Below are 19,969 nucleotides of genomic sequence, written 5' to 3' on the forward strand. Positions count from 1 at the left end.
TCCCTGTAATCCCAGCACTTTGGGAGGCCGAGGCGGGCAGATCACAAGGTCAGGAGATCGAGACCATCCTGGCTAACACGGTAAAACTTCGTCTCTACTACAAATACAAAAAAAAAAAAAAAAATTAGCCGGGCATGGTGGCAGGAGCCTGTAGTCCCAGCTACTCGGGAGGCTGAGGCAGGAGAATGGCGTAAACCTGGGAGGTGGAGCTTGCAGTGAGCTGAGATTGCACCACGTCACTCCAGTCTGGACGACAGAGTGAGACTCCCTCTCAATAAATAAATAAATAAATAAATAAATAAATAAAGTAAAAAAATCAATTGACTGTACATATGTGGATCTATTTTCATACTGTTCCATTGATCTATATATTTGTCTGTGTGCCAATGCCACATTGTGTTGTTACTGTACCTTTAAAAGGAGCTTCATCATAAATCCTTAAATCAGATGGTCTAAGTCCCCTAGTTTGTTCTTTTTAAAAATAGTATGTGTTGTTCCGGTCCCCTTGCATTTCCAAATTAATTTTTGAATCACTTTTCCAACTTCTGTTTTTCGTTAGGATTGCATTGAATCTATGGATTGTTTTGGGAAAAATTGACAGACATCATAATAATATTGTGCTCTGATCCATGAACATGATATATCACTCCATTTTTTAGTTCTTCACTTTTTATTTTTGTAGTTTTTAGTGTGCAGATCTATAACATATGTCATTAAATTTATCCCTAAGTATTTCATGTTTTGTGATGCTACTCTAAATGGCACAATTTTCTTATTCCCATTGAATATTGGTAGTTTTTACAACTACAATCTATTTTGTATACTGACCTTACTAAACTCACTTCTTAGTAAAAGTGGCTCTTTTGTACACTGCATAGGATTTTCTATTTAGAGATCATATCAATTTAGTTTTTTTGTAACTTTTTCCTGTCATTTTATACTGGCTAGGACCTTCAGTACAAAGTTGGTTAGAAGCGGTGAGAACAGACATCTTTATCCTGTTCCGAATTTATGGTGCAAAGCATTTAGTCTTTCACCACCAAGTATGATGCTGTCGGCAGGTATTTTTTGTAAACATCTGTTATCATATTAAGAAAGTTTCTTTTTCTTCCTAGTTTGCTGAGAGATTATGTCATGAATAGGTCTGAAAATTTTCAAATGCTTTTTATTTATTTATTTATTTATTTATTTCTTTATTATTATTATACTTTAAGTTCTAGGGTACATGTGGATAACGTGCAGGTTTGTTACATATGTATACTTGTGCCATATTGGTGTGCTGCACCCATCAACTCGTCAGCACCCATCAACTCGTCATTTACATCAGGTATAACTCCCAATGCAATCCCTCCCCCTCCCCCCTCCCCATGATAGGCCCTGGTGTGTGATGTTCCCCTTCCCGAGTCCAAGTGATCTCATTGTTCAGTTCCCACCTATGAGTGAGAACATGCGGTGTTTGGTTTTCTGTTCTTGTGATAGTTTGCTAAGGATGATGGTTTCCAGCTGCTTTTTCTCTGTCTACTAAGGTAATCACAGTTTTTAAAAAATCTTTTTATTCTACTAATATGCTAAATTATGTTGATTAATTTTATATTTTAAACCAATATTGTCTTCCCAATCTTTGTGTAGTTTTGTTATCATGTTCATTCTGGTCTCATATTATCATTTGGGAAGTGTTTTCTCCATATCTATTTCTGAAATATTTTGTATAAAACTGTAGTACTATTATTTTTCCATAAATGTCTTCTAGAACTCATCAGCAAAGCCATCTACACCACATGTTTTCTTTATGGGAAGGTGTTTAATTAAAAATTCACATTTATTAATTGATATAGGACTATTGAGATTCCTTGTTTCTTTTTAAGTAAACTACAGTAGATTTTGTCTTTCAAGGAATTTGCCCGTTTGTTGCATAAAGTTTTTCATAATACACCCTACAAAATATGTCACGATGGTCCCTCTTTCATTCCTGATATTGGTAATTTGTGTCTTCTCTCTTTATTTCTTGATCAAGCCCACTCACTGTAGGTTTATCAATTAAGTTGTGTTTTTTTTTTTTTTTAAAATGTTTTTAAAATTTTATTAATTTTCCCATTTTTATCCATTTTTTAAATTAATTCCTACTCTTTATTACATATTTTTTCCACTTATTTTGGTATTACATGTTCTTCTTTTTCTATCTTCTTAAGAATCTTAGATAACTGGAGGCGGAGCAAGATGGCCGAATAGGAACAGCTCCAGTCTCCAACTCCCAGCACCAACCACACAGAAGACAGGTGATTTCTGCATTTTCAACTGAGGTACTGGGTTTATCTCACTAGGGAGTGCCTGACAATCAGTGCTGGTCAGCTGCTGCAGCCCAACCAGGGAGAGCTGAAGCAGGGCGAGGCATCACCTCACCTGGGAAGCGCAAGGGGGAAGGGAATCCCTTTTCCTAGCCAGGAGAACTGAGACCCACAACACCTGGAAAATCGGGTAACTCCCACCCCAATACTGCGCTTTACCAAGGATCTTAGCAAACGGGCACACCAGGAACTATATCCCACACCTGGCCGGGAGGGTCCCACGCCCACGGAGCCTCCCTCATTGCTAGCACAGCAGTCTGCGATCTAGCGGCAAGGCAGCAGCGAGGCTGGGGGAGGGGCGCCCGCCATTGCTGAGGCTTAAGTAGATAAACAAAGCGGCTAGGAAGCTCTAACCGGGTGGAGCTCACAGCAGCTCAAGGAGTCCTGCCTGTCTCTGTAGACTCCACCTCTGGGGACAGGGCACAGCTAAACAACAACAACAACAAAAAGCAGCTGAAACCTCTGCAGATGCAAACGACTCTGTCTGACAGCTTTGAAGAGAGCAGTGGATCTCCCAACACGGAGGCTGAGATCTGAGAACGGACAGACTGCCTGCTCAAGTGGGTCCCTGACCCCTGAGTAGCCTAACTGGGAGACATCCCCCACTAGGGGCAGACCAACACCCTACACCTCACAGGGTGGAGTACACCCCTGAGAGGAAGCTTCCAAAGCAAGAAGCAGACAGGTACACTCGCTGTTCAGCAATATTCTATCTTCTGCAGCCTCTGCTGCTGATACCCAGGCAGACAGGGTCTGGAGTGGACCTCAAGCAATCTCCAACAGACCTACAGCTGAGGGTCCTGACTGTTAGAAGGAAAACTAACAAACAGGAAGGACACCCACACCAAAACCCCATCAGTACGTCACCATCATCAAAGACCAGAGGCAGATAAAACCACAAAGATGGGGAAAAAGCAGGGCAGAAAAGCTGGAAATTCAAAAAGTAAGAGCGCATCACCCCCTGCAAAGGAATGCAGCTCATCGCCAGCAACGGATCAAAGCTGGACAGAGAATGACTTTGACGAGATGAGAGAAGAAGGCTCCAGTCCATCAAACTTCTCAGAGCTAAAGGAGGAATTACGTACCCAGCGCAAAGAAACTAAAAATCTTGAAAAAAGAGTGGAAGAATTGATAACTAGAATAATTAATGCAGAGAAGGCCATAAACGAATGGACAGAGATGAAAACCATGACACGAGAAATACGTGACAAATGCACAAGCTTCAGTAACCAACTCGATCAACTGGAAGAAAGACTATCAGCGATTGAGGATCAAATGAATGAAATGAAGCGAGAAGAGAAACCTAAAGAAAAAAGAAGAAAAAGAAATGAACAAAGCCTGCATGAAGTATGGGATTATGTAAAAAGACCAAATCTACGTCTGATTGGGGTGCCTGAAAGTGAGGGGGAAAATGGAACCAAGCTGGAAAACACTCTTCAGGATATCATCCAGGAGAACTTCCCCAACCTAGTAGGGCAGGCCAACATTCAAATTTAGGAAATACAGAGAACGCCACAAAGATATTCCTCAAGAAGAGCAACTCCAAGACACATAATTGCCAGATTCACCAAAGTTGAAATGAAGGAAAAAATCATAAGGGCAGCCAGAGAGAAAGGTCAGGTTACCCACAAAGGGAAGCCCATCAGACTAACAGCAGATCTCTCGGCAGAAACTCTACAAGGCAGAAGAGAGTGGGGGCCAATATTCAACATTCTTAAGGAAAAGAATTTTAAACCCAGAATTTCATATCCAGCCAAACTAAGTTTCATAAGTGAAGGAGAAATAAAATCCTTTACAGATAAGCAAATGCTTAGAGATTTTGTCACCACCAGGCCTGCCTTACAAGAGACCCTGAAGGAAGCACTAAACATGGAAAGGAACAACCGGTACCAGCCATTGCAAAAACATGCCAAAATGTAAAGACCATCGAGGCTAGGAAGAAACTGCATCAACTAACGAGCAAAATAACCAGTTAATATCATAATGGCAGGATCAAGTTCACACATAACAATATTAACCTTAAATGTAAATGGACTAAATGCTCCAATTAAAAGACACAGACTGGCAAACTGGATAAAGACTCAAGACTCATCAGTTTGCTGTATTCAGGAGACCCATCTCACATGCAGAGACATACATAGGCTCAAAATAAAGGGATGGAGGAAGATCTACCAAGCAAATGGAGAACAAAAAAAAGCAGGGGTTGCAATCCTAGTCTCTGATAAAACAGACTTTAAACCATCAAAGATCAAAAGAGACAAAGAAGGCCATTACATAATGGTAAAGGGATCAATTCAACAGGAAGAGCTAACTATCCTAAATATATATGCACCCAATACAGGAGCACCTAGATTCATAAAGCAAGTCCTTAAAGACTTACAAAGAGACTTAGACTCCCATACAATAATAATGGGAGACTTCAACACCCCACTGTCAACATTAAACAGATCAACGAGACAGAAAATTAACAAGGATATCCAGGAATTGAACTCATCTCTGCAGCAAGCAGACCTAATAGACATCTACAGAACTCTCCACCCCAAATCAACAGAATATACATTCTACTCAGCACCACATCACACTTATTCCAAAATTGACCACATAATTGGAAGTAAAGCACTCCTCAGCAAATGTACAAAAACAGAAATTATAACAAACTGTCTCTCAGACCACAGTGCAATCAAAGTAGAACTCAGGACTAAGAAACTCAATCAAAACCGCTCAACTACATGGAAACTGAACAACCTGCTCCTGAATGACTACTGGGTACATAATGAAATGAAGGCAGAAATAAAGATGTTCTTTGAAACCAATGAGAACAAAGATACAACATACCAGAATGTCTGGGACACATTTAAAGCAGTGTGTAGAGGGAAATTTATAGCACTAAATGCCCACAAGAGAAAGCTGGAAAGATCTAAAATTGACACTCTAACATCACAATTGAAAGAACTAGAGAAGCAAGAACAAACACATTCAAAAGGTAGCAGAAGGCAAGAAATAACTAAGATCAGAGCAGAACTGAAGGAGATAGAGACACAAAAAACCCTCCGAAAAATCAGTGAATCCAGGAGTTGGTTTTTTGAAAAGATCAACAAAATTGATAGACCGCTAGCAAGACTAATAAAGAAGAAAAGGGAGAAGAATCAAATAGATGCAATAAAAAATGATAAAGGGGATATCACCACCGACCCCACAGAAATACAAACTACCATCAGAGAATACTATAAACACCTCTATGCAAATAAACTAGAAAACCTAGAAGAAATGGATAATTTCCTGGACACTTATACTCTCCCAAGACTAAACCAGGAAGAAGTGGAATTCCTGAATAGACCAATAGCAGGCTCTGAAATTGAGGCAATAATTAATAGCCTACCAAAGAAAAAAAGTCCAGGACCAGATGGATTCACAGCTGAATTCTACCAGAGGTACAAGGAGGAGCTGGTACCATTCCTTCTGAAACTATTCCAATCAATAGAAAAAGAGGGAATCCTCCCTAACTCATTTTATGAGGCCAACATCATCCTGATACCAAAGCCTGGCAGAGACACAACAAAAAAAGAGAATTTTAGACCAATATCCCTGATGAACATCAATGCAAAAATCCTCAATAAAATACTGGCAAACCAGATCCAGCAGCATATCAAAAAACTTATCCACCATGATCAAGTGGGCTTCATTGCTGGGATGCAAGGCTGGTTCAACATACGCAAATCAATAAACGTAATCCAGCATATAAACAGAACCAAAGACAAAAACCACATGATTATCTCAATAGATGCAGAAAAGGCCTTTGACAAAATTCAACAGCCCTTCATGCTAAAACCTCTCAATAAATTCGGTATTGATGGAACGTATCTCAAAATACTAAGAGCTATTTATGACAAACCCACAGCCAATATCATACTGAATGGGCAAAAACTGGAAAAATTCCCTTTGAAAACTGGCACAAGACAGGGATGCCCTCTCTCACCACTCCTATTCAACATAGTGTTGGAAGTTCTGGCTAGGGCAATCAGGCAAGAGAAAGAAATCAAGAGTATTCAGTTAGGAAAAGAAGAAGTCAAATTGTCCCTGTTTGCAGATGATATGATTGCATATTTAGAAAACCCCCTTGTCTCAGCCCAAAATCTCCTTAAGCTGATAAGCAACTTCAGCAAAGTCTCAGGATACAAAATTAATGTGCAAAAATTACAAGCATTCTTATACACCAGTAACAGACAAACAGAGAGCCAAATCATGAATGAACTTCCATTCACAATTGCTTCAAAGAGAATGAAATACCTAGGAATCCAACTTACTAGTGATGTGAAGGACCTCTTCAAGGAGAACTACAAACCACTGCTCAGTGAAATAAAAGAGGACACAAACAAGTGGAAGAACATACCATGCTCATGGATAGGAAGAATCAATATCGTGAAAATGGCCATACTGCCCAAGGTAATTTATAGATTCAATGCCATCCCCATCAAGCTACCAATGAGTTTCTTCACAGAATTGGAAAAAACTGCTTTAAAGTTCATATGGAACCAAAAAAGAGCCCGCATTGCCAAGACAATCCTAAGTCAAAAGAACAAAGCTGGAGGCATCACGCTACCTGACTTCAAACTATACTACAAGGCTACAGTAACCAAAACAGCATGGTAGTGGTACCAAAACAGAGATATAGACCAATGGAACAGAACAGAGTCCTCAGAAATAATACCACACATCTACAGCCATCTGATCTTTGACAAACCTCAGAAAAACAAGAAATGGGGAAAGGATTCCCTATTTAATAAATGGTGCTGGGAAAATTGGCTAGCCATAAGTAGAAAGCTGAAACTGGATCCTTTCCTTACTCCTTATACGAAAATTAATTCAAGATGGATCAGAGACTTAAATGTTAGACCTAATACCATAAAAACCCTAGAAGAAAATCTAGGTAATACCATTCAGAACATAGGCATGGGCAAGGACTTCATGTCTAAAACACCAAAAGCAACGGCAACAAAAGCCAAAATTGACAAATGGGATCTAATTAAACTAAAGAGCTTCTGCACAGCAAAAGAAACTACCATCAGAGTGAACAGGCAACCTACAGAATGGGAGAAAATTTTTGCAATCTACTCATCTGACAAAGGGCTAATATCCAGAACCTACAAAGAACCCAAACAAATTTACAAGAAAAAAACAAACAACCCCATAGAAAAGTGGGCAAGGGATATGAACAGACAGCTCTCAAAAGAAGACATTCATACAGCCAACAGACACATGAAAAAATGCTCATCATCACTGGCCATCAGAGAAATGCAAATCAAAACCACAATGAGATACCATCTCACACCAGTTAGAATGGCAATCATTAAAAAGTCAGGAAACAACAGGTGCTGGAGAGGATGTGGAGAAATAGGAACACTTTTACACTGTTGGTGGGATGGTAAACTAGTTCAACCATTATGGAAAACAGTATGGCGATTCCTCAAGGATTTATAACTAGAAGTACCATATGACCCAGCCATCCCATTACTGGGTATATACCCAAAGGATTATAAATCATGCTGCTATAAAGACACATGCACACGTATGTTTATTGCGGCACTATTCACAATAGCAAAGACTTGGAATCAACCCAAATGTCCATCAGTGACAGACTGGATTAAGAAAATGTGGCATATATACACCATGGAATACTATGCAGCCATAAAAAAGGATGAGTTTGTGTCCTTTGTAGGGACATGGATGCAGCTGGAAACCATCATTCTCAGCAAACTATCACAAGAACAGAAAACCAAACACCGCGTGTTCTCACTCATAGGTGGGAACTGAAGAATGAGATCACTTGGACTTGGGAAGGGGAACACCATACACCGGGGCCTATTATGGGGAGTGGGGATGGGGGAGGGATTGCATTGGGAGTTATACCTGATGTAAATGATGAGTTGATGGGTGCAGCACGCCAACATGGCACAAGTATACATATGTAACAAACCTGCACGTTATCCACATGTACCCTAGAACTTAAAGTATAATAATAATTAAAAAAAGAATCTTAGATAACTGACTTTAGACCTTTCTTTTTTCTTAACATGAATATATAAAGCTCTACATTTTCCTCAAAGCATTCCTTTAGCTTCATCCCAGAGATTTGAATATGTCTTGCTTTTGTTTTTATTTAATTCAAAATATTTTCTCATTTGCCTTGTGATTTATTTCTTTGATATGAGTTAGAAATGTTTGGTTCAGTTTCTAAATCTCTAGAGATTTTCCAGGTGGATTTTTGTTATTTCTAATTTAATTCCCTTATATTCACAGAACATACTCTATATGATCCCAATTCTTTTAAATTTGTGAACATTTATTTTGTGATCCAGTATGTGGTTTGTCTTACATGTTCACTTGAAAAGAATGTGTAGTCTGTTGTTGTTGGAGGAGTGTCCTATAAGTGTCAATTATTTCCAGTTTTTTTGATAGATCAAGTATTCTATACCCTTACTGATTTTCTATTTGTTGCGTCAATTACTTAGAAAGAATCATTATAATCTCCCACTCTAATCATACATTTGTCTATTTCTCTTCTCTGCTCTATCAGTTTTTATTTCACATATTGTGAAATTCTGTTGTGTGTACACATTTAAGATTGAGATATCTCTTTGAAGAATGAACCCTTTATTGTTGTAAAATGAATCTGTTTCTCCTGGTAATTTTTTTTGCATTGAGGCCTACTTTGGTATCTGTATAATTACACCAGGATTTCTATAATTAGTGTTTGCATAGTGTACCTTTTTCTGTCATTTTACTTTAATTTACCTGTGTCTTTATATTTAAAATGTGTTTCTTAAAGGCAACACATAGTTGGGCCTTGCTTTATAAATCCAATATGACAATCCCTTTTAACTGGAGTGCTTAGATTTTTTATTTACACTTAATGTAATTATCAATATGGTGGGGTTTAAATTTACAACTTTGTAATTTGTTTTCTGTTTGTCCCATCTGTTCTGTATTTCTTTTTCTTCTTTCCTTGCCTTCTTTTTTTCAGTACTCAATTTTTATTTCCATGTTATCTTATTAACTATACATCTATATTGAAAATTTGTTTTAGTGTATGCCTTGGGATTTACAATATGCTTTTCATATATTTTTTTAAATTTCCAACTTTCATTTTAAGTTCAGGGGTACATGTGCAGGTTGTGCAGGTTTGTTACATAGGTAAACGTGCAATTTTGTTACATAGGTTTACTGCACAGATCATCCCATCACCCAGGTATTAAGCCCAGCATCCATTAGCTATTCTTCTTGATGTTCTCCCTCCTCCCACCCTCTACTGTTTTTTAAATTTATTAAGCGTGTTTCGAATAATGTTTAATGTATGACCCTCCCAGTAGTGTTGTAGACTGAATTGAAGCCTATGCCTTGAAGAAGCTGTTGGTGGTGTAAACTAGAAGTAAAATCATAAGCCTCCCAACCATGAAAAGGATCTTCTCTTGTCCAAGGGGACCCCAGAGAAACCTTAAAAACTGAGTTCTTGGCTATGGCGGGAAAGAAGGTCAGACACACCTTGTTATATTCCCTCCCTTTTGTGATGTAGACACAACAACGGACAAGTATTAATGTTAAAATAGAGATCATAAGACTGACAGAACAGATTCGGTGGCAGTCAGATACTGAATTATAAATGGGACCTAAGGCATGCAAGCAAGGGTTAAGTCATGCACCCCTCTACTTAAAGTAGAAGCTATGCTCTAATTGCCATAAGATTTTTCTTCTTCTCCAGTAGCTACACAAACACTGGATTCGAATCAGGAATATTAAAACAGTTTGCAGCTCATCTATCACCAGACATTCACCCCCCAGCCCTCTGTTCCATGAGCCATGACTATAGCTTTGATTGGACAAGAGACTGATTTCAGTAGCTTTATCCTGATAAGAGATCACCAAGCAGGGACTAGTTCTGGCGAGTTTACAGAGGCTGCACTTGAGTGCCTTTGTGTCCCTGCTTCACCTTTTGATGTACAGGGCCTAACTGTAATACACTGAACTGTTAAGTCTCCACCCCAAGGTGAACATGGGATCATATGTAACATGCATATTTATTCAGGACCCAAGTGTTAGGACCACCTTCATGAATATTCATAGCTCTTCCAATAGCCTGTTGAATATGTATGTTTAGCCAGTCCATTCATCATAAAGCCCCTGCTCCACCTTGTCCTCCTTAGAAGTGCCTGTTTCTCGCTTCTGCTGAAGGATGTGCTTCCCAGCCTGTGAGGATGGCCACCTCATAGGCTACAACTCTTCATAAGGAACGAAGTCTCCCTTCTAAATATAGAAATTGTGTGGTTTTTAAGTTAGCAGTAGAAATATGGACACAAAAGGACATTCTGGTGATGTCTTTGAAAGAAAAGAGAGTTGTAGAGAAAGCTTCTGTCATCTTAGAGAATACATGGATCATCAGGAACAGAATGCTGCTAGAAATATAAATATTAAAGGTGCTTCTAGGGAGATTTCAGATAGAAATGAGAGACATTTTGGAAACTGGAGCAGACTTGTTATAATGTGGTGGAGGATTTGGCTGAATTGTGTTCTGTTGGATGGGAAGTAGAACGCTTACAAGCGCTGAACCTGGATGTTTAACTGAAGAGCTTTCTCAGCAAAGTGTTGAGGCTGATGTCTCCTTGCTGGGAAGGGAGAAAAATAAATTGAGGAAGGAATTGCTAAGCCAAAATAAATCAGCAATTGATGATTTGGAGAATTCTCATCCTATCTAAATACTGTGGTCTGGACAAGGGTGGGAATGGACAACTATTTGCAAAAGAGATTAGGTGTGTGACTCATGGATCCAATCAACCACATCAGCAGAAGTCAGATAGAGAGATGTGGTGAACCAGAACACTGCAGCTCATACCTTGTTTCATTGTTCTTTGCTTTATTGTGCTTTGCAGATATTACATTTTTTACAAATTGAAGGTTTGTGGCAACCCTGTGTCAAACAAGTCCATTGGTGCCATTTTTTCCAGTAGCATGTGCTTATTTTATGTCTCTATGCCACATTTTGGTAATTCTTGCAATTTTGTTTGTTTGTTTGTTTTTGTTTTGTTTTAGGCAGAATTATATTCTTGTCACCAAGGCTAGAGTGCAGTGGCACCATCTTGGCTCACTGCAACCTCCGCCTCCCGGGTTCAAGTGATTCTCCTGCCTTAGCCTCCTGAGTAGCTGGGATTACAGGCTCTTGCCACCACACCCGGTAATTTTTGTATTTTTAGTAGAGATGGGGTTTCACCATGTTGGCCAGGCTGATCTAGAACTCCTGACACCTCAGGCGATCTGCCCGCCTTGGCCTTTCAAAGTGCTGGGATTAAAGATGTGAGCCACCACACTCAGCCTCTTGCAATGTTTTAAACTGTGTGTGTGTGTGTGTGTGTGTGTGTGTGAGAGAGAGAGAGAGACAGAGACAGAGACAGAGAGAAAGAGAGAGAGAGAGAGAGATAAAAACAGAGCAAGAGAGAGACAGAGAGAGAGAGAGAGATAAAAACAGAACGAGAGAGAGACAGAGAGAGAGAGAGAGAGAGTCTCACTGTGTCACTTAGGCTGCAGTGGTGTGATCATGACTCACTGCAGCCTTGACCTCCCAGGCTCAAGCAGTCCTCCCACCTCAGCCTCCCAAGTAGCTGAGACTACAAGTGCACACCACCAGGCCCAGCTAATTTTTGTATTTTTTGTAGAGATGGGGTTTTGCCATGTTTTTCAGGCTGATATCAAGCTCCTGAGCTCAAGTAATCCCAAAGTGCTGGGATTATAGGCGTGAGTCATGGTGCTGGCTGATATTTTAAACTTTTATTATTATCGCTATTATTATATCTGTATAGTAATCTGTAGTCATTGATCTTCGATGTTACTATTGTAATTATTTCAGGATGTCATGAACTGTGCCTCTCTATGATATGGCAATTATTTTGATCTTTTTAAAGTATTTACTTTTGACTTTGCAGATTCTCTGTATCACACATATTCCTAATTTTAATGACTTTGCTCCTATTCTTATTTTTTCCCTTTATTCCTTATTCCATTGTTATCCATTTCTAATTAAAGTTGGAATAAGCTTAGTTCATTAATTTGCAATTTTCATTATAAAATAAGGATTTCTCTTTATAAATTTCCCTATAAGAATCATCTTAGCTTCATCCCACAATTTTACGTATTTCAATATTGTTTAGTTTTAAGTATTTTCTAATTTCCATTAAATTCTCCTTTTGACATAAGAGTTACTTAGATGTGTGATTTTTAATTTTCAAACAAAATTTTAAGTTAGTCATTTGTGATTATCAGCTGATTTTTTTGCTTTATGGTCATTAAACATAGTCTGTGTAATGCAAACTATGTGGAATTTGTTTAGCCTTTGTTTAATGTTTCTTATTTACATGGGAAAAATTGTTATTCTCCAACTGCTGCTACAGAATTCAATTAAATCAAGATTTTAATTTTGTATTCAGATCTTCTATATCTCTACTGACTTTTTTTCTTGCTTATGTATTTATTATTTCACTGTGAAAATGCTTTAAAATTTCCCTTTATGGAGGCAGATTAATCAGTTTCCTTTGTGGTTCTATGTGTTCTTGTTTTATTTATTTTGAAGCAATATCACTATGTGCATGCAAACTTAGAATTGTTAAAGTTTCCTAGTGAATTGAACTTTTATCAATATGTACTAACTCTTCCTATCTCTGGTAATAATTTTTGCTTTAAAATCTATTTAATCAGATAATAATGATAGAGAGATATCAGCTTTCTTTTGTTTGGTATCTAACTGACACATTTTTTCCCGTCTTTATGCTATAATCTTTTTGTATACTTTCGATTACTTTCTGTCTTATATATCGTATAGAAGTGAATCGGCTTTTTAAAATTCTGGTAACCTTTTAATTTTACCTGGAGAATTTAGTCACTTTATATTTATTGAGATCACTGGTGGAGTGGCACTGTATTCTACCATTTTATTTTGTGCTTTCTATTGGTCCTGCCCTTTTATTTTTTCCCCTCTCTGTTCTACTTTCTTTTGTCTTCTTTTGGATTGATTAATTTTCCTCCTAAACTTATTCATTATCCATCAAATAATATGGAAATTACATATCATGTTTTTGTCCTTTTAGTGTTACCTTAGAAATTGCATTATATATATTTAAAAGAATAAATAAAATGGTTATGCTTTCCACCCAGCTAACTGAAGGAATTTAGGACTTTATCTACGATTATCCTCTTTTTGACTAAAGGCTGTTCTTGTTCATTATTTTTTTAATATTGTAAATTAGACATTATTATTATTCTTATCATCATGTGTACAGCCAATATTTATTTGGACTTGCCCACATATTAATATTATCCTTTATCAATTCTGGGAAATTCCAAGTTACCCTCTCTTTGAATATTCCCATTCCTCCACTCTATCTATTATGAAGACTGGACAGAGGGCAGGAAAAACCCCCTGGAAGCAGGTGAAGTATCTAACGTAGGGTCCTCCACCTGGCATCTTATTCCCAGCAGCAGGACAAGCACTTCCGACTCCAGGACAGAATCTCAACCTTAGGGTATGGAAAACTGAGAGTCAGTGGTTAGCTCTAAGTTCAAAGGACAGGGGATAGAGTCAGGCTGGTGGCCATATTAGGCCAATCGAAAGCCTGGTAATCAAAGAGAAGAAGAGATGAGAGACTGTGAGGGTGTCGAGAGAAAAAGCAGCCTGGGCTCCGACTTACCAATTTCTGTCTCTGCAAGGCTCAGTTGCCCTCGGGCTCCAGACCTTGCATGTTCACTAGATTGCCCAACCAAAGATAGCCTGAGTGGCTTTCAACTTTTGCAACCAAGAATCCTGACCAGAATACCTGGGACTTACTTTCTGTATCTGTAAGATGGGCCATCTGCCTAACCAAATTCGTAAAGCAAAATGCAATGGTAAGAAACGAAAGTACAAATAGTAAGTAAGAAAACACCTTCCTAGCCCCAAACAGAGATAGCCTGTCCACAGGAAGCCTTGTCATGGGACATGGCATTAATGGACAATAGCATATTTCTTTCCTAAAACAAAGGGAGCTTTCTGGCCTTCCATTGTCCCTTTGAGAGAATATTCATATTCTCTCCCACTCATATGTGTTAGTTAACTTTCTGTCTGTGTAATTATTGCCTGTATCAAGTATTCATATTTTGTGAGACTGTAAGTGAATGGGATTTTGAAAGAGAGATAACACATTGAATATTTTACAATGTGTGGTCTGCTTTTTATATACATGTCCTCACTTACTCTATCCACATTACAATAAAATATGGAATTAACTCAGGCTCAGAGCATTGATATGAATGAATTGAATTGAAGCTGGAATTTGAGCGCATGCCAATTTGACCAAAAGCTCATCTTCTTTCAATCTTATCACCATCTTAGAGGTGAACAATGAGAGCTGACATGAACATATCATTAGGGAGTGATCCAGAGAGAATGATGTCAATGGCCTAACCAAAGCCATTCACTAGGCCTCAGGGGCTACCTGCAACCCTGGGCCCAAAGTCATTATGGGTCTCTCTCAACAGATCACTGAATCAAGTAGGAGGTTTAGAAAGGAAGGGACAGTCTTTTACACTGATCTTGGAGAAGGTATCTAAGTAAGGAGAACAATAGCTTCAGAATACAGTAAGCACTTAATAAATAAAGAGTTGAAAACAGCAGATACCCTAAGGAACCAGATGATACCATAAATGAGTGAAGCAGGCTAGATGTAGGTGCACATTCAGACCCTAGTGGTGGTTGGGTTCATCCAGAGACCAGAGTCTGTGTCCCAGTTGGCAGAGGCAGTCCTCACGTAGCTCCACACCCTCAGCTCTAGCCAAATTTTGCCATGTGGGAAAGCAGACTAACCTTGCTTCATCTTCCAAATTTTCTAGGGCCTGGAAATCTGGATTTTTGAGTAACATCTCAAGATTGTTTTCATGTTTCCTATCTAGTTTGCGAATAGGCATTAGTCCTATTCTGACTATCTTCTTCTTCCCAGCTCCTAGGGGAGTCAAACATGGGCCACCAACAGGCAGAGCATTAAGGAAGGAGGGAAAGCCAGGCCTGTGTTCCTGAGGGGACTTGTCATTTCTCGATAGGGGTCATTGTCATAATCTGGACCTGAGTTGAAGGTGCTGGCTCGGTACAGTGCTTTCTTACATCATCTAATATTTCGTGGCTCACAAATGTAGGCTTGGAAGAGGATTTACCTTATATTGTATGTGTTTCCTATGATTATTTCTATAGGCATTGTATTTTGAGGACATGGTTCCCTCATGAAAAAGAAAATTTATGATTCCTTGAAACGCGATAAGACTGCCAAAAATGCATGGAATCAGTTATGGAAGTTTCAAAAGTTAAGTCATGGCTCTACTTGTGCTGTGATGCTGTAAACATTGCAAATTTTTCATCAAGATGGAAAATAAACACAGCATTTTTAGGAAGGGGGCCCAGTGATTCTTCACCATCAGCCTTGCTCTTTATATCTGGACCTTATCGTCTCTCTTATCTCCTGAGGTTCAAGCCCTATTCAAGCCCTAAGGAGGGAGCTTCTCTTTTTTATTTATTTATTTTTTGAGACAGAGTCTGGCTCTGTTGCCCAGGCTAGAGTGCAGTGGCGCGATCTCAATCTCAGCTCACTGCAACCTCCACCTCTTGGGTTCAAGCGATTCTTCTGCCTCAGCCTCCCGAGTAGCTGGGATTACAGGTGCCTGCCACCAGGCCCAGCTAATTTTTGTATTTTTAGTAGAGATGGGGTTTCACCAGGTTGGCCAGGCTGGTCTCGAACTCCTGATCTTAGGTGATCTGCCCACCTCGTCCTCCCAAAGTGCTGGGATTACAGGCATGAGCCACCATACACTGCCAGGAGGGAGCTCCTAAGCTAGAAACCAGGTGCAAAGGAAAGATGGGCAACTTTGGAGTCACACAAACTGCTGTGGTAGATGGCTTAGTTTTTCTTAAATGATCCGTGAAGAATGAGTGTATGTCCCTGCTCCACTGACTTTTTGCTTTGCTACCTTACTACCTTTGGCCAATGGAACATGAGTGGACTTGATATACACCGTGTCTGGGCAGAAGCTTTAAATGTGTGTTCTGTGTTTGCCTCTAGTTCTTCCCCCTTCTCTGAGAATGGACATATTCTACATAGGGGATGCTTCTTCCACCTGGGTCCTAGAATAAGAAGTTACATGGTGTAGAGACACATACCACATGAGGACAAAGTAAAGGCATGTTGCTTTAAGCTTTGAGACTTGGGAGTTGTTTATTATACTTCAAAGCTGACTAATATACCTGGATTTGTCACTCCTGGGCTGTGTAATAGTCAGAAAGTTGCTTCATTTATTTAATGCCAGCATTCACTGATGCTTACTATGTGATAAGTTCTGTTTAGACAGTGGTGATCAAAGAGGAATAAGACAGATTCCTTCCCTGGGGGAGCTCTCAGCATAATGCAGTTGGAGAGACAGTGAGTTAAGGGCTGTGTTAGGAGCCAGTGCAAGGTCAGAAAGAAGGACTCTTGATTCAGTCAGCGAGATCAGAGAAGATTTCCTAGAAGTCGTTAGCATTGGTCCTTCCAGGAAATACCCATGCTAAATCTTGAGGGACAAGCCAGGGGAAAAAAACAAGGGGGAACATTTTTCTTGCATAGGAAATAGCTAGAGTGGAAGCTCAGATGACATTCAAACTGAGGGCTGCTTAGGACAGGGCTGGGACAAGATAGCATGTGAGATGCTGCTTCCTCCCTCCTCAATTCCATCCACACTCCGAGCCTAGCCAAGAAGCTCAGACTCACATCCTAAGTGGGTAGTAGTCACACACAAATGACTGTAAATTGTTTTGCCTTGGGAAATGGCCTAGCAGGGAATTGGCAGCTTTCGAGACGAAACAATTTTGGATGGGCCCTGCTAGCATCAGTCCCAGGCACCAGGGCCAGGACCAAGAGAGGCTCAAGCCCAGGCTGCTGCATCCTCCCCACATCTGACAAAGAATGACTGATTCTGAGTGAATAATTTACTTGTGTTTCCACATCCATCAGACCAAACGAAGAGTTTCCTCAACTGAACAGAATGGATTGCCCGAGTTAATCCCAGAGTCTGTCTGGGGTAAGTGAAGCATGGTAGAAAAGTAATATGGAAGGCTGGCTGCTGGGAAATATATTGAGTCCAAACAGGAAAGAGATGAGAAAGGGATAAAATAACAGCCCCGAAGAACAAGGTTCCCAGGTGCTAAATCCGGTATTTAACTCCCAAACAGGCTTGAGATATTTAATTACAGTCCTGACCATACCCACTTACTCTTTCTTTTTATTTGTTTATTTATTTATTTAATTTTGAGACAGTTTCTTGCTCTGTTGCCCAGGCTGGAATGCAGTGGCGCGATCTCAGCTCACTGCAACCTCCACCTCCTGGGTTCAAGCAATTTTCATGCCTCAGCCTTCCAAACAGCTGTGATTACAGGTGTGCACCACCATGGCTGGATAATTTTTTGTGTTTTTCGTAGAAATGTGGTTTTGCTATGTTGGCAGGCTGGTCTTGAACTCCTGGCCTCAAGTGATCCACCCTCCTTGGCCTCCCAAAATGCTGGAATTACAGGTGTGAGCCACCGCGCCTGGCCTTTATTTTTATTTTTAAAGTCATAACTAAGAGCTTCTGGGTCTTGTTATACTCCTTCTGCTCTGGGCTGGGAGGGAAGCCTATAGGGCCTCCAGCAGACTTCAAGATCCCCTCTTAAATTCCACCATATGAGACAACATGAACTCTGAGAACATTATGCTAGTGAAATAAACCAATCACAGAAGGACAAATGCCACACGCTTCCATTTATTTGAGGTATTTAAAATAGTCAAATTCATTAGAAGCAAAGTAGAATGGTGGTAGGTTGGTAGGAGCTGCAGGAAACGGGGAATGGGGAGTTTGCTGTTCAACTGGTCTAGTGTCAGGTATGCAAGATGAATAAGTCCTACAGGTCTGGCATAAAATATTGTGCTCATAGTTAACACTACCGTACTTTACTCTTAAAAATTTGTGAACAGGGTAGATGTCATGTGATCTGTTCTTACAATAAGAATAATAATAAAAGGGCTCCTTCTTTTCTCCTGTGGGCTGGAAATGTGGACCAAGTATCCTGAGTGACTGGGGAGAAGAAGGAGAAGGAGAAGGAAAAGAGGTAGGGCCACTGGATTTTTTCCTGATATGTTGCAGGATGAGGTTACACACTCACTCAATCAACAAGTATTTACTGAACACAGACTCTGTGCCAGGCACTTTTCTAGGCATTGGGAGGCAAAAGTAGATTAGGCAGACAAGATTTAAGTACTCATATTTATTAGATTCCAGTAGAAGGGACAACTATAAACAAATAAACAAGCGTTCCCCTCTCTCTCTTCAAAAAATTAGTTTAGACTAAGCCAAGGGCTCTGAAGCAAACAGGGGGGTATTTTGATAGTACCTTGGGGCCAGGCTGTAGATACTGTGGCCTCTATGAGATGATTGCATTTGAACTGAGACCTGAGGTATAAGAATAAGCCAATCCTGCAGAGGACTTGGGGGAGCCCCCAGGCAGAGAGAACAACAAGCACAAATTCCTGGAGACTTTGTTGTATTTGAAGAGGAGAAAGGAGACCTGCACGGAAGTATTATGAACAAGGAGAGTGTTCTAGCAAAGGGTTGGGAAGTGGGCAGGGGTCAGGTTATTCCAGGCCTGGAATGCCACATAAGCATCTTGGGCTTTATTCTAAGAGCTATGGGAAGCTAAGGAAGGATTTTAAGCAGGAGATTGAAGGATGAAACATGAGCCCACCCAGTCTTTCTGCTTTAAAAATGATCACTTCAGCTGATCAATGATCAATGGAGAATAGAATACAGAGTGCAGAAGAACAAAAAACAAAAACAAAAAAAAGGACTTTGGAAGCTATTGTGAGAGATGATGATCAGGCTTGTGCTACAGAAGTGGCAGTGGGGGGTGAAGGCAGGACAAAAGACTTGAGATACATTGGGAGGTGAAACTGATCAGACTAGGCAATGGATTAGACATGTGAGGTATGAGAGACAAGGATTTCTTGAACTTCTGAACAGTTGAATATTTGAAGGTGACATTTTGGTGACATGGAATAGCTGGGGCAAGAACAGATCTAAGCCCCATGAGGAGTGGAAATTAGGAAATATCAATCAAGAAACGTTGACTGTACACCCAAGAGGAGACGCTTGTCTATCTACACCTGGAGCTCAGAGTAGAGGCTTCACAATCAGGCAGTGTGGCACATCTGGGAGAAATGACAGACACCAAAGTGGCTGGGTGTTGTTAAGAATCCGAGCAAGGGCCGGGCGCATTGGCTCACGCCTGTAATCCCAGCACTGTGGGAGGCTGAGGGGGGCAGATCACGAGGTCAGGAGATCGAGACCATCCTGGCTAACATAGTGAAACCCCGTCTCTACTAAAAATACAAAAAAATTAGCCAGGTGTGGTGGCGGGCGCCTATAGCCCCAGCTACTCGGGAGGCTGAGGCAGGAGAATGGCGTGAACCTGGGAGCTGGAGCTTGCAGTGAGCCGAGATCGCGCGACTGCACTCCAGCCTGGGTGACAGAGCGAGACTCCGTCTCAAAAAAAAAAAAAA

The sequence above is a fragment of the Theropithecus gelada genome, chromosome 1 (assembly GCF_003255815.1).
Source record: "Theropithecus gelada isolate Dixy chromosome 1, Tgel_1.0, whole genome shotgun sequence".
Classification (NCBI taxonomy): Eukaryota; Metazoa; Chordata; class Mammalia; order Primates; family Cercopithecidae; genus Theropithecus; species Theropithecus gelada.